The following is a 16,531-nucleotide window of genomic DNA, read 5'->3' on the forward strand; positions in this document are numbered from 1 at the left end:
TATTTCATTGAGCCATTTGAACCATTTTACTCATTACTTCATGTGCAGTTATTTTTATCAAAAAAACCCCAACCAACCACCCACATATAAAGCACACACTAAAATTTGCAAAGTACCATCTCTGCTTTCAAATACTTAAAATCTGAGGCGATCTTAAATGGTTCACTGCTTTGGTTTGGGTTGCTTTTTTTCACGCCTGTACAGGAGATAGATAGGGAATCCTCAGATGCACTCTACCTCTTCATTTTAGTTAGGTCAGTTAGATTTGTTCCTGTTTTGTTTCACAACTCAGGTGTTTCAAAGAATCTGTTCCTTTTTTCACTGAAGTGTGCATAGGAAAAGAAGAAGAATTGAAATCTTTGGTACAAAAGTTTGTCTGGGTCATCACAGAGCCAGAACACCTAAAGGGAAATGAATTCACTCATCATAACACAAGAACCTTTATTCAAGAAGATTCTCTAAACAGTTTCTACCCTTCAGGATTTATGAAGCTGAGGCACAGTGCTTCTATGGTAAAGGAAGTTTAAATGTAATTTTAAAAAAAAAAAAAAAAAAAAAAGGAATCCATCCAGTGCAATATCAGCCTTCACTCTTGCTTTTTAATTCCTCAGAGCTTTCATTGTTTCCAACCTTTCTGGCACCTTTCAAGCTTACGTTATGTATAAAAATAAACAAATCCCTTCTACCCTCTCCAGGAAGAGCAATGATGCTACAAAGGCAATCGAGCAGGCAGGAAACTCTCTAAAGCCCAGAGAATACACTCCCGGCAAGGACTTCAGTGCTAACACCCAGGTGCTACACGTGGACACTTTTCTCTAGCTGCTTTGGCTCCTAATAGGCAGGGTCCTGCTCCTGATGGCAGCATCCCCTCAAGTTATTACATCATGGTAATAGTTTAAGTTATGAGCTTCACCAAACTGTGGCCATGCACGATGCATGGATTTCCATCCAGTACGTGAAGGAGCTTAGCAGGAATCAGATAGCTCCCGCCGCACAGCCCTTAGATATTTTTTCCCCTTTCACATGCAACCACAAGATTAAATAAAAAATAAAATTTAAAAAAAAAAAAATCACAAATTGAAAGGGAAAGAGAAAAAGCAAAACCTGAAAACATTTCCAGTAGTTTTGTAGGAGAGCTGAAAAGCAACCAAAGAGCTTGCATAGGCAGAAAGTAAGTAGCGTAATTCAATCAAGATGTACTTCGCGGCACAAATAATGGATTTCAGGGCACCTTGCAGCATTAAAGGAACCAATCGATTTATGGAGAGGGAAGAGTCTCCCTCACGTTCCAGCTCGACAATGTAAATAGCTTCACAGACCTTTGCCATGGGTAGAGTTGATAAAAGAAATTGAATTAGCCATGCTATCTCAATTAAATATACACAAAATTAGACTAGGAGAATTAGTGAAAAACCACTACAAAGCTGATTACATGTCAAGCATTAGCTACTAAGAATATTAATTCTACGAATTACTGTAATGATTATTTTAAACCTGGACAATTAATATTTTTTCCGTAGGTCTCATTATACTATATCTCCTTTAAGTAAAAATTGTCAAACTTTAAAAAAAAAAAATCTTTAAAATAAAAAGTTATGCTTTTTGAAGAAAATACGTATTGTTTTGAATTCTTTTCCTTTAAAACAAGATATTATGGTGATTAGGAATGTTCAAATATAGGATTTTAAGTTATCCATTTTGCACATACGTACCCTGTACAGGCCAGTTTCCAGTACCCTAAATCATTAGGGACCACAAATACCAACTCCCATGTGCTCTAGGAAGAGAGCAGAAGAAATCCAAGGCATTGATACAGGTCAGAAAAGAAAGAGGAAGATCCACCAACAGGGACAGATTTCCACCATACATTTGAGGGAAGACAATATGCTTTTCAAGGCTGTACTGGACAACACTTTGCTATAAAAGGCACCAATTCATAGATCACTATTCCTAATTAGCTGCTGGCAGTATTTGCATTATTTAAAGCTGCTTCTCACACTGTTAAGTGTGAGTTAACTGAGCGCAGGGTTTCTTTAAGCCTTACAATGGTTCAGTGGGTCATGCAACTTTTCTCTCAGCTAACCAGTGAACCTCCATCACCCAGACCTCCATCATCCCCTACTCATCCTCAGAGGAGCCTCTCTTTCTCAGTCACTTTGCTCCTCAGGCCAAGAGGGCGATGCACAGCCAATGCTCCCCACCCCATCTGCAGCTGATACAAATGCTGGGGAGCCGAAAGCTTACCCCAGGCGGTGGGGAACGTTGACCTACTTTGCAAGAAGTGAATGGCCTGTCTCTTCCTGTATTTCCTGATGCCAGCCTTACTCTTCTATTCTGCCCTAAAAACACCCAAAAATAGAAATCATTTAAAGAGTCTCGCTCTTTAAACAGTTGCTGGGTCACATTCTCAATGGAAGAACATGAAAGATTTCTACAAAAGCCTTCCTGAGGTTTCTGAGCCCTCTGGCAATACAGACACGACAAAGTATCTGCACCCTAAGCTATAAATGACTTTTTTTTTTTTAATTCCTATAGTAAAACTGCTGCAAAACCTTGTCATTAATTATAATTTGGTTAGCAGTATATTAACTTAAAGATACTATTTGCTAATGCAAGCTAACAGGATTGCATAGAAACTCTACCTGCAATTTTATACCGGTTCCCAAAAGGCAAAGCGATTTTGATTGAACAAATGCAACTTTTCTGCAAAACTTAGTTGCACTTGCCTTCCACGAGCATGCCAGGGTGCAGAGCTTGACCATATAAGCCAAGCATGGGCTGCTTCCAGGAACAGCCTTCCCTTGTCTTCTTCCTCACCGCCCATTCCCACTGTCACACTCCCATCAGTCAGCAAAGTTGCACGTATCCTAGTGCTGACAGACCAGGGATCCAAAAAAAGCCAACCCATTACACAACTACAAACAAACCCCAAATGAAACAGCATTTAATTCACTTTTCACTCACCGGTGATCCTGTCTACTCTTGGGTGAGCTCGCTCTAGGTCAACACGTGTTATCTAGTCTCCTATCTGCTTTACCTACGGCAAAGCAGAAGCCTTACCTGTTTCTTTCAAGGCAGCAGATCTAAAAGTAGCCATGGAAACATATGGGGTGAGGAGAGAATTTATTTGCAAATACTATTTAAAAACACAAATCTATAGAATATTAGTGTAATTTACAGGTATTTATCCACCCATACACTAGTTTTCTATGAGGTATGAAAGGCTGTACAACCCAAGCAAAAGCCCACCTATGCTCTCCACATCCAGCAAGGGGCAGAGCCCCTAGGGCAGCTGCTCATAAGGAGGCAAAGCAAGCACAAAGATGTCCTCAGAATACATGCTAGCTTGCACATCTGGGACTTCCTCAGCCAGAAATGCCATCTTCCTATTTAACAGCCTTCAACAGATATTTCTGAAACCTGTTCTGTCATTTTGTGAAACAACACAGCAGTGTGCCACGTGACAAGCTCCACAGCTTAACTACGTTGTGCAGAAAGAGGATTTCTTTCACGTGCTTTGAACCTGTAGCCTACCAGCTATGCTTGGTGCTGCTAGCTCTCCTGCTGGAGGACACAGTGAACACTCATTCCTAGGTATCGCCTCCCTGACAGTCACAAACCCATAGACCTCCACGATAGCACTTTTCCAGCCTAAAGAATCATATTTTTGTTCATCATTCCACTTTCAGAAATCATTCTGTGCCTTTATTCAGCTTTGTCACTCTTGGACATGTCTGCTCCAGTAAGGCTATATCATTTTAGAAGTGGCAGACGATAGGAAAGGGAGTCCAAAACTGCATGCAGTGTTCGAGGCATGGGTGCATCACTGCCCTAGGCAGGACCACTGTGAAGTATTCTGCCGGTTCTTCATTCCTTCCTTAATAACTCTTAGCATTTGATTTGGTTTGGGGTTTTTTTGTTGGTTTTTTTTTTTTTTTTTTGGTTGGTTGGTTTTGTTTTTTGGGGGTGTGTCCACTACCAAGAGGCTGTTTTCACACGAATGTCTTTTATAATCTTAAGACATCGCTTCTGAAGGGAAAATGGCAGCTCAGATCAATACATTGATTTTCATTTGCCCTCCTATTGCCAAGTTGCTCAAACTCATAAAGCCTGTCTGCAATTTTTTGGTCAGGTCACAGTCTGACTACCCTGAATACCTAAGTATCATCAGCAACTTGATCACTTTGCTATTCACTGTTTTTTCCAAGCTATTTATCAATATATTGAGCAGCACTGGCTCCAGCAGAGACCTCTACAATAGTTTGCTGGTACTTTACTTCACCTTGAGATTTGCCCCTTTTACTCATACCTGCGCTTTACAATTTTTCATGCATTATTAATTTATACTTACCATTTTGGTCCATTGCAGCCTTGAACTTCTATTTATTTTTTTTTAAATGAAGAGTGGTAGGGGATTTTGTCAAACACCTATGGAAACTCCAAATATATCACATCACATGGGTGTCATCTTTGTTCACATATTCATCATGTGCTTCAAAGAACTCCAGTAGATAAGTGAGGCATAACTTCACGTTGCAAAATCCATATTGGCTCTTCTGCTATGCATCATGTTTATCTAAAAGTTAATTCCATTCTAGAAAGTAACCTCAATTAATCTCCCAGATGCAGACAATGGACTTTTTGGCCTTCCTTGGAAACTCTTGCCTCCCCCCGACCCTTTACCATCCTTTCAGTCTTCTGGTGCAGAATCATATTAAAGCGAGTGATTACTTCTCACAATTAGCTTTTCAGTTCTTCAATGAATAGCGTACCATCATGATGACTTATTATTATTATCTATTTTACTTATTTATTCTTCCAGTCACTTCTCTTACAGACACTGAGACAAGTCCTTTGGTATCCCCCTGCCTTACAGAGGAGGGTTGTGGCATGTAAGCCTCCAATATTTTTCTCTGGGAAGGCAAAAGTAAAAAATAATTTGATTTTACTAATACGACTATCTTCTCTGAATGCTTTTTTAAAAAGAAAACAACCCTGTCCACTACAATGGTCTGTTGGCCCTGGGGGGAAAGCAGGGGAATCAGTGGCAGTGTTCCCACTCGCAATGTATTTGCAAAGAAAATAATATTATTTTTTTTATAATTACTTACACTTTTTACAAGTTTACAATCTGACTTGCCAGGTTTCAGTTATTTCTTACATTCCTCATGTGGATCCAACTCCCGGTTTTCAAAGGAGTCTTTGGGGTCAGTGTTGTTTTGTTGGGGGTTTTTTTTGTTTGTTTTTGCTGTGGGTGGTTTGTGGTTTTGTTTTGGGAGTTTTGTTTGAGGTTTTTTTTTGTTACAATACCCTCTTTTTCCTTGCTAGATAACCGCAGTGTTTTCACTTTTCCTTTATTTTATTTCCTGACAGGCAATACTCTTGTCCTTGGGAGTCTCTGATGCAATATCTTTAAACCACCACAAAGGTTTGACCCTTAACTACTCCTTTCAGTGTTTCTTTAAAAGGAACCAAAAGCCAAACAGAACCACACAGCAAACACAAACGCCCTCCTTTTCTGCTCTCTCAGTGGTGGTGTCCTTAGCTCCTGGGAGGGAATCTTCTGGCTTTTGTTGCCCCTGCAGAGATGCTGACTGTACGCGCGCTGTAGTTACTACCACAGGGCAGCTTTTCTGCTGTGACATTTTGAAACTGCTCTGCATGCTCAGGGACCAGATGCTGCCTGTTCCCTTATAAATCCTCTCACCAGTTGGCCCATGAAGTTGCCACTGACAGCGTCTAAAGCTTAGTTTCAGTATCTCATTCCAGTAAGGCACGTACCCAACCCAGACAGGCATTAAAGGTACACAGGATGAGGTACAACACATTGTTCCTCATCCCTCTATGGTCTCTCCCATCTTCCTCCATACCACTGTTGGTGTAACCACACTGACAGCAATAATACAGTCCTACTGCCCTATTTTTCTTTCCTATGTCTAAACTCACTGGGATTTTACGTTACTTATGGCAGGCTGCTGATCCAACTTGACTTTAAGCTTTAGCATACAGCACAGTTTCTCTGGCAGCTCAGACTATTCTGTCTTTCTCTGTACTTTGATACTGCATTATCCCAGCGTTTGCCATCCTCCTGCCACACTTAAGATGCATATTATGTCAGTCTCCTCTTTTCAAGACAAGCATTTAGTTCCACATTTTACTTCTTCGGTTTCTGGTATTAGTGCAGAAATACATATGCCTTTTCTGATTTTATTTTCCTCTGTGCGTATTTAAGTAGCAGTCCATTTGGTTCCACTCTTCCCATCTATTTCCTACCTAATTACCGCTAACGGACAAAAGAAGCCTTACAGAGAGCACACCAGAGGGAGTTACTGCCTAAGTATTTTTCCCCAGAACCTCTTGATTCACTGTGCCAAGGATACAAACAAGAGACCTCGATGACTAGGTCCTTTCCTTCCTCGGAACCTGTCCAAACACCTTGCAATGCCCACCATCACTCCAAAACCCAGCAAGCAGGTCACCGGGCAGTCCTTCCTTGAATAACAGTGTGAAAGACCAGAACTTTAAAATAATTGTCTCAAAGCTTGCTTAAGCTTCTGCAGATCGACGGCAGGCTTGCAGGCCAATAAGAGGCTTGCTTGTATCTATTTAGCACCTTGTGCAGACCATCCTCTTGCTTGCCAGTGACCACCCAAGACTGCCATCAGCTGCAGAGGGTGTGCTGCTCCCAGCTGGAAAGGGCCTGTAGCCATCAGCTGAAAAAAGGCATAGGCCTTTGGCTATCGGAGTAGCCAGACCCTGCCTAGCCCGGGGGGGACCCTGCCACCATGTTTGTTCCCCTGAGCAATATTCACCAACTCAGATTTGAGGGAGATACTGATCCCTTAATACAGAGCTGCCTTTTTTTTTTTTCCCTACTCCTCTCCCTTTCCTGCACCAAGACATGGGACTTTGGTGACAGTGTTTTACCCAGATGAGTATACTCAGGGATGATTTCTCACGTTTTCAGCAAAGCTGGAAAGTACAAACATGAAAGAGATTAAATACCCCTACTTTTGCCTGGCAGCTGATGCTCTTAAATCCCTAACGACACCCTGCACCGAATCTTTCACAAAAATTATAGTGGCATTCCATCACTGTGAACAACATAAAACCAACCTAAAGATATACAGCAACATATCATCCACAAGCAATTCAGAATAGCAATGTACAGAAAAAAAAACCTGAGCTGCTCCGAGAGAAGCCACAGCCCTCTGCTACCATCAGTGCTTCAGGGAATACCCATGGGGCTGGACTTCATCGTACCACCCCCACGCTGCGCTCTCTGCAACTCCTGCACTGAAATGGGGTGCTGTCATTAAAGAAGGATTTCAGCTCTGTATACATATTTTGGGATGCAGGGGGGGAAGCCCATATATAAAGACTAGAAAGTTAATGTAAAGGAAGCTTTGTAAACAGTTCTTGCTGACGTTACCAAAGAACTAAATTATTCATATGACTGAGTGCAGAAAGAGGTGCTGACACAGGTAATTGCTTGGATGAGAAGCTTTCCAGTCTCCACTAGCTACACTGAACTTCTGCTTCTAGAAATATGCAAGAGGGTTTTACTCTTTGATAGATGTTATGTGAAGTGATTACTGATCTCTTTTACATCTACATTGCTTAGAATTAATTTTTATTACTGCCATTTCCTCCAAGACTCTTGTGTGACTAACAGCAGTTCGCCAGTAGTTAGGGAGTTCTTTCTTTTAGCTCTGATATTCAATAACATCCCTCCAGGTATCAGCAGATACAAACATACTGAAGGAGAAGTTTCCTTGTTGATTTATCCCAGACCTCTGATCCAGTAAGCCATTTATCACTGCCATACAGACAGTCACAAATACATTTAACATAACGTGTTGAACATAAAGGCTATAAAAGGATTGAACCACGTTTTCCAAGGAGCTTCTACTCAACCTGCTAAAACGTGAGAGCACAGTCCACACCCGTGAAACAATGGTAATACAGTTGCACCTCCGCTTTTCCACACATGAAAAAGTTGCAGGCACAGTACCAGACACTTTTTTTTTTTTTTTTTTAAATCAAATGGACCAAAGTGTCTTGGTAAGGCACTTCCAATATTGCACTAAACCCATTCTTCCAATTTTTTTTTTCCCCAGATTGCTGTGTGGAAAACCTAGGAATGGTCTTACTGGCAATTTTTCAATTTCATAAGTTATATTTATTTGTGCCAGAGATGTAAACCACTGGAATCTAAAGATCTCTCTTCTTGTCATCTCTACAAAAACCAGAACATGGACTACAACTTGCTCTAGGCCCATGATCTATCACATACTTGTAAGCAAGAATGTTTTCTGCTGGGTCCTAAAATTTCATTTTAAAAAGTCTCTATTCAAACTAATCCTGGGGTTCCCAACTTAACTACGTGTCTAAGCATAGTGTAGATTATCCACTTCATTGACAGATATCATAAAAAGTGTAACAGAAGCCAAAATAAACTCTACTGAAAACTTCCTAAGTATATTGTCACAATTTTCTTATGAAATGAATGCAATGTAATACATTTACATATTCTTTAAAAAAAAAAAAAAGTTATGTGCGTGCTCAGCCAAAGTTGTCAACAAATTCAATGCCACATGAAGGCACTCTACAATACAGAGTACAGCTCAGCTCCTAGTTTTGTCAGACCAGTAAGAAATATCACCAGATGCTACAAGTATCTTCCCTGTCTGGAGGTAGCAGATCCCCCAGTACTCCAACTGCAGCATGACTGGATGCTAAGAGGTGATAGTTAATTAAACACAAGACAACTGTCTGCAGTCAGTAGCTTGCTTGAAGTTAATGCTTTGGTTTCAGACTTGAGTAAAGGCTTGGGTCTTGGAAAGCTTGTTTGCCTTTCACCACTTTTTCATTTGCTCTAATAAGAGCTATCGCATTTCCTTCCTAGCCTCACTTATTATAGCCTTATTAATGTTACTGTAACTGTGATGGCCTTCTTTGAAAACCTACTGAAAGTCATAAGATCTTTTCTGCAGCTTCCAAATCCAATAATACTGCTGTGGTTAGGATACAGGGACTGCATACCTAGCTAATCCCAGAAGCATAAGCATTACTTTATGTGGGATTTGTTTTTTTTAAGACTGCTTATGCATTTTAGTTTCATAATAGCAATTCCTTTGCAATGCTTCCTGAAAATTATAAGAATTTTATAAAGCTTCATCCAGCTTATTATAATTTTTAAATAAATAGCTGAATGCATGCACAAATGGACCACATCACCTGCTGCTGCAAATTAACATATGTCCACCAAACAAGCATTTGGGTTTACCTTAAGTAGTTTGGAAAGCCTTTCACCATTGACACAAGATTACTCAATACTAGAGTAATTAAAAAAAAAATAATCTGTAGGAATATAAGGAAGATGAAGTAAAGAAAATTTTACAGTGGAAGAGTTTGTTCAGCCTATAACGCAAAAGGTAGCTCATTTGGAACAGTCAACACATAACTAAGAATATGGACATTCGGAAGAGGGACCAGGGAGGGAAGCTCAGGAAGTTTTCTCCGTTGCTGCTAGCTGGACCACTATAACAGAAAGAAGGTTCTCACTCTGTGCTAGATGCTATTTACAAAAACAAAACTACAGTGTCCCATGTATTATAAGTTATCACAAGACAGATCTAGGCAGACAGGGAGAATAAAGCAACAACAAAACTCTACTTCCTCCAAGAGGAATTTTTAAATCTTCATATTTAGACCAAATGTGTTGTTTTCTTACCACTTATGCCCATAATTCTCCCTACTGCATATATCAACACCTGATTTCAAACACACTGAATCTTGTCTAAAACGACCATGGAAGCACCTAAGAGCCAGCTGTCATCTTGCAGGAGCTGATGTTTAACTGCAGGTAGAACAAAATTAGAGTGCAAACCTTAGAAATACATTGAAGTGGCAATTCAGGGAGATTGCTAAGAAATATTTCCAAAAGGCAAAGGTTACGCTGAAAGCTAGCATTCTGAAAGATCTGTTTTTGAAAATTAATTGACTGACTGAGTTTTATTATCCCTTCTCTCTGTCCTTTCAGTCAGGTTTGTGGGCTAAGAGTGCAAAGGCAGTAAGCAAAAAAAAAACCTCCACAGCTGGCAAGGAACATAAGAGACCCTCAGAGGCTTTAAAGCTACTGAGTTTGGCTGAAGGGTGGCTCAACAGTAGCTGCAGAGCATATTTCTGCACCTCAGAGCAATTGCTAAGGAGCAGACTGGACTGAAGAGGGCTGTAGGAGCAGCTGTGCTGTTCAAACCACACTCCAGCATCTCAGCCAGCACTCCAGCATCTCCTCCCCAGCGCCAGGCCCATCTCACGCACCGTGCACACAAAGAAACCCCAGTTCAGGATGAGATCACACACCAGAAATATCTGGAAGCTTCCACACAATTCAGGAGCCGTCCTGTCTGTGGGGGTTTGCGGGTTGGTGTTTTCTCTAACCATTCTCTTCATTCACAGGTGTTCGCTATTGCCAGGTGGCAGAGGGTTCACCCTGGCAGCCCTACTACAAGGGCTTGGAGGCAGAGGACCACGCACCGAAAGGCCTCGCAATGCCTTTTGCACCAGAGCTAGCGATTCTGGTAAACAAGTCTGAGAAGATTTCAAATTACGCTGTTAGATAAGACTGGCCTCAAATTTTCAGCTCAGCCTTCAGATAGTAAGATTTGGGTTTCTTTTGCAAAATTCATTATCACAAAGTTCCCGCAGCAACCGGGTGTTACTTCCAAACAACTCTGATTCTCACCTCCAGATCAGGCTGGGAGATATGCGTGTAATAACAGCTGTGGGCACAAATAATTCTTATCTATCCTTCAGAGCAGAAATTCAATAAAATATGCTAGAGGGTGACTAGGATTCAAGATATCTAGTACAAGAGGCTTTTGTAGAGAACATAAATTAGCAGTGATGATGAGCCATTAAGCGAGCCAACACTGTGGAACAGTCAAAGCTACTGAACAGAGCAACAGAAAACCTCAACTAATTCAGATGCTTCTTCCCCTTACCATTCAATCATCCCAAACTCACCGATCTCCAGAAATACTATTTCGAATCAGTTCAAGGTGCTCACTGACCCTTTTGTCTCCCTATGGGTCTGTCTCATTAGAGCTTAGCACATTTGTCTCCTGGCCTCTGTTATTTGGTAATGAGCTGCAAGCACCCACCACCCACCCTCCACAAATACTCTTTTACTTTTTTTTGGTTGGTTGGTTTTTTGGGTGTGTTTTTTTTGGTTTTGGTTTGTTTGTTTGGTTTTTTTCACACAAAGGTAAAAACTAGAAAGCAAAACCATCTGCCTCCTCAGGTGAATTTCTTGCCAAACATATTAGCCCAGAGACCCAGGCTAGGAAGCAGCACCCAGCCTTTGCTCACCCTCCTCCAGGCTCGCAGAGGCTCTGTCCCCAGCCCACCTCTCTCCTCCTGGGGTCCGGCAGTCAGCCCATCCCGATGGCGACTCTATCCTGCCCCCGCAGAGACAGACGGGTTTGTCACAACCGCAGCGACTGATTTGATGCGTAGTGGGATTTTACTGTCATCCTTTGTGACCATTCAATAGTTTAACTATTTCTGTCAGAGTTTTAAAGCGTTGACAGGTCAAACAGAGGGTGACCTTTAAGTAACCGAGCCCTTAAGATATCCACAAGTACCCACTGTGTTGCCGCAAACAAGTATTGGGGCGATTGGCTTCCTGACTGTATCTTCACGACTTAGCCTTAAGAAACGGAGCAGCATTTCGTCACTAAAACCAGGGTAAAGACTGAATTTAAAAAAAATAAATAAAACCCACCACCACTTTTAGAGTCTAAATACTTTAAATACTATCCATAATTTCAAACAAATGGATTTTCCCACCTGAAGATCATGAATCACATTCTCATATCTACTATATAAGAACTATTTTCAAATTCCATAGGGTTTTTTATTCTTTCTTATGTGGATAAAGACACTTGAAATAGCGAAGAGAAAATAATGTATTTTGAGAAACTTGCACTAAAACCTCATTCATTATTTCCCAAAATAACGGATACGGAATGAATCTCACACACGGATTTACATAAGGAGTTGTTATGAGCTTCAGAAGTCCCCTGCCTCCCCCCTGCATCTGCCTCGTTGGTATTCTATCAATGCTGCATTGTCTGAAGACGGAAATACTACCACTTCAAGATAATAGCGGATAATAATATTGACATTTTAGTGCAGTAAACAAATTTCAGCTGGACAATGTGGTTTGCATACATTAATCATCCTCCTTTAAACAGTTCGGTCACCATATTGTTTCTAAATAGCTGGATACATAAATACTTTTTCTTAACGCTAGAAACAAGGAGGTTATCACTGAATTCCCCTCCTTTCCCTAAAGCCAGTCTGTAAAAGAAACAGGAGGCACACACTTGATGGAACAAGCTGTTGCTATGAGACAGAAATTGCCTTATTTCTGCATGTAATCCTGTCACCACTCTCAACTGGCAGAACAGGACAAGAGTAACTGCTCTAGCCCAGACTAAATACTTGGATCTGGTTTGCACCCTTATGGAGCCGGCCCTTTGTCTGGCAGAAATAGGCAAAATCTTGCAGAAGGTGTGGGAAGCAAGAAGCCATCGCTCAGGGCTCCAGCACCGGCTGGAAGCCACCACCACTTTGGTTTCTCCTTAAGTGCTTGCTGAGGGTAGGGCTCCTCTCCAGAAACGTCCATGCAAGAGAACTGGAGGTGGCTGGAATCAAACAAGAACCTTTTTCAGGAAATCAGCTGTTTGGATGATGAGCAAAGAGATCCAGGCAGGGCTAGGTAATGATCCAGGAAATACAGAAATAGAAAACCTACAGACGGGGTAGGCTGCCATGATTGCTTTACCTTCCTCCATTTCTGCAGCCCCATGCGGATACACAAAACCACTAGCTCAGGCATCAGCACAACCATCTGCAGCTTCATTAGGAGAGCTGCAAGCAGATTTGTTACCGTCTCTCGTGAATTCAGGCTTTCCTCCTTCAAATGATCCCTCCAGTATCATTTGCACAGACACAGAGAGAAATGGGTACCCTTCCACAGAGGTGATGGAGCAAGGTGGAGTCCACCCAGGCAGGCAGGGTTCCTCCTACTGAGGTGGGAGTGAGCAACAGTCTCAGGGAGCAAATAGAAAAGTGGAGAGGAGCCTGCAGCTGTGCCCCTTCAGCCCATCTCTTACCACTACCAGCATTGCTTTGGCTGTTCAGAGAACTATATCTTAACCCAGCTCAGAGAAAACACCTTCCTGAGAAGCATCCTTGATAATGCATCTTTGTGCGGACCCTCCCTGAAAGCACAGCCGTGCAAAGTTGAACCGACCTGCTGGTGGAAGCAGCAACCTTTTAGAGGAGCATGGGGTAAGCAGGACCTCTGAACTGAGAGGCGTCACCAGCGGAAGAGCTACACAAAACCTCAGAGTCTGGCAAATACCGCACCATGCCCAGGTTGTGGATTTGGGGCAAGCACTGTGAGGTGTGCACCACCGCTTCTAGGGAGAGGAATCATCTCCTTTCCAACGCACAAGCATAACCAACAGAGTGATCAGGGTCCCCCCAGGAAAACACAAAGCTGAGCAGAACCAGAGAGTTTACCCAGCTCCTGCACTAGAGAGCAAACCATTCTTCTGAAAGGGCAATCAAATCCCTCTGCCCTCAGCCAGACCCAGGACCACTGAGGGTGTCACATTCCACCCCTCAGGAGAGGGATTTCTGCATCCAGAGCAATTATCACCTCACCGGTTAACTAGAACTGCACAGACTGACCAAAGAGAAACTGTCCTGTTCGCCTTAGCTGGAGAAATAAAGCATCCACACTTTCATGGGTGTTTAATGTAGAATAAACTAGGGTAAAGAGATGGGATTTAATCATTGAATCATGGAATCTTCATGGTTGGAAAGGACCTTTGAGATTGAGTCCAACCATGCACACACACAAAACCCCCTACAATCTCTGTCACTAGAGCATGCCCTGAAGTGCCAAATCTACACGTTTCTTAAACACCTCTAGGGATGGTGACTCAACCACCTCCCTGGGCAGGCTGTTCCAGTGCCTGACCACTCTTTCAGTAAAGTAATTCTTCCTAATATCTAATCTAAAGTAGTGGGGCTTACAGTTCCACATACTGTTTTCCTCATCTTCTTCATATCGTGATGGAAGAAGTTAGATTTCAAAGAACAGCTGTTACAGATTCTGCCTTTTCCACAACACAGCTGAAGCACCCAGACTCCTGTTATGTCCCATTAAACCAGTGCCTGACTGGAGATGTACACGTTACAAGCCATTTCCTCTGCGCAGATGCACAAGGACTTCCAGCATAGGAACGACACAGTATCGCCAAAAAGGAAAAATTAGCATCTTTATGAAGATGCCCTGATTAAGGAAAATAAAAGAAAACAAACTATAAGCTAGTTAAAGCATTCACCATTCAGTCCTGTTATCTCCCACTTAACTTGATTCCCACCACCATTCAAAACAGAGTCACTGCCCAGCCTCACAGAACAGAGTCTTTCCTAACACTGACAAAGGCTCCCACCTAAGTGATGATGACAACAGCACACAGTCCTCATGGGCTAAAAAGGTTGGTTTTGACCGAAGCCCGAAGAAACAACGTCTGGACCTACGTACGAACCTGCTAATACAGATCCTGGCACCACTACCACACCTATGCATGATTCCTTTTGCGATTCATCGTTGCCCCGTAGGAAAGTCTCCATTTGCTCTGCAGTCTCTTTTTAATAATTTATAGTATACACTTTTGCATGCAGTCACTTTAATACTTTATTTCCATAGCTGTTTATATTCCACCTCAAGTATATTCATCGCTGAGTGAAATAAAAACCTACCTTTAAGCAGCTAAATAGTCCCAACAGAACTTACCACAACAGCTTGCAGTTTTATGTGGACATTTTGGCAATACTACTGAATGCGTTTTGTCACAGCAGGGTAGCAAGAACAAGCTCGCAGTAGTTTTGCTCAGCAAGTAGTAGTAACATCAGCCACAATGATGAAAACCTGGCAAATAATCAACTTCTGTACTTAGTATCATATTGGATCATTTAATAAGCAAAATATGTTTCCACACAGGAAAAAAAGTTAAGCTCGCTTTATGAAGTAATAACAAAATATTTTTCATTGTCACCCATCTCTACCTGACTTCAACCTTTAAACTGATGGGACAGTAAATGCAGAAAATCAATGACTGCACGCTGTATGGAATAAATAAATAGCCAAGAACAGCTGGAAAGGAATTAATTACTGCTTGTAGAAGCGGTATCCTTTAGATATCCTTTGTCTTGAGCTGCACTAATGATCTAGAAAATCAGGTATAAAGAGTCAGTCAATCGCTCTTCCCAAATCATAAGCAATTACGATCCTGGCTGCAGGACTGACATTTCTGAGGTAATAACTAAAATATTAATTACATTGTTTACACTAACTATGCTTGCAAAACTAACCAAGCACATCTTTTATTCAAAAAGTAAACCTGAAGAACAACATTTCTCTGTCACAAAAACGCCTGCAGCTATAACTTCAGGTGCTACTTCCCCTTTGCTCTTGGTCAGCCAAACATCTCAGCACGGCCTGGGCCATTTGATTCACGCTCCTCAAGTCCTGCCGGGCCCTGGCTGCTCTACCTACCAATCGTTATTGGGAACAGGACCCTAGGGAGAAGGCACTATAAAGCCACCTGTTTTGGCTTCTTCAGCCTCTGTTCAAGTCAAACCTTAGCATAACTTAGTGCAGCCTAAGAGTGGTAAGCCAGAGAGCTGGTCACCAGAGCAAGGTAAAGAGCAATAGACTGGAAGGTAACACTTCCAAGAAGGAAATACACGGGCCACACAATAGATAATGACACTCCCAGGAGCATCACAGGGACCACACCACAGATGGGCTGTTGCTGTAGTCAAAACAAGCCAAATTCAGAAGGGACACCACACCTTGCACAGCTGGGTAAAGACCAGCAGCAGCCACGGCATCGAGCAGCATTATGTCTTTAAGGTACCAATGTGTCATTTGCTCCTGGTCACGGGAGAAGCAGTTCGTGCCCAAGAGAGGAAAACCTTTATGAAAAGCTTATATGAGCTCCATCCACCTTGGCATCTCTAAGCGGGTCTTCAGAGTTCATATTTTTCCTGGGTAGCCTTTGTTCCCTGCTTTCTGCTGCTCTTCTGGACCACGAAGACTGGATGCCCTAAGTTTACCCAACTGCTGAGAACAGCTGTTTCGGCTTTGCATTGGTTGGGGGGGTTTTTCGGTTGGTTTGTTGGGAGGTTTTTTTGTTTGCTTTTGTTTGGGGATTTTTTGGGGTGGTGGGGTTTGTTTTTGTTGTGTTTTTTTTTAAATTAAAAAAAAAAAAAAGGATCAGTTCCACAGGAGTCTGAGATGATTACCTGCACAGTCAATAACTTCATGTATAGCTGAAATGTAGTGAGCATTTATGCAGATCAGACCCAGATTACTGCTGCATTTACACTCAGTGATTTTTATGAAACATTTTTGCAAGAAAAAAAATAATCTACATTT

The 16,531-nt window shown here is 41.9% G+C and overlaps 1 protein-coding gene across 9 annotated transcripts in view; it reads right to left on the minus strand.

Moving 5' to 3' along the window:
* The window catches only part of BICD1 (BICD cargo adaptor 1), a 184,976-nt gene that overhangs the window by 136,776 nt on the left and 31,669 nt on the right, over positions 1-16,531 (minus strand). The window lies entirely within an intron of this gene.

The sequence above is a fragment of the Larus michahellis genome, chromosome 1 (genome assembly GCF_964199755.1).
Source record: "Larus michahellis chromosome 1, bLarMic1.1, whole genome shotgun sequence".
In the NCBI taxonomy this organism is placed as follows: domain Eukaryota; kingdom Metazoa; phylum Chordata; class Aves; order Charadriiformes; family Laridae; genus Larus; species Larus michahellis.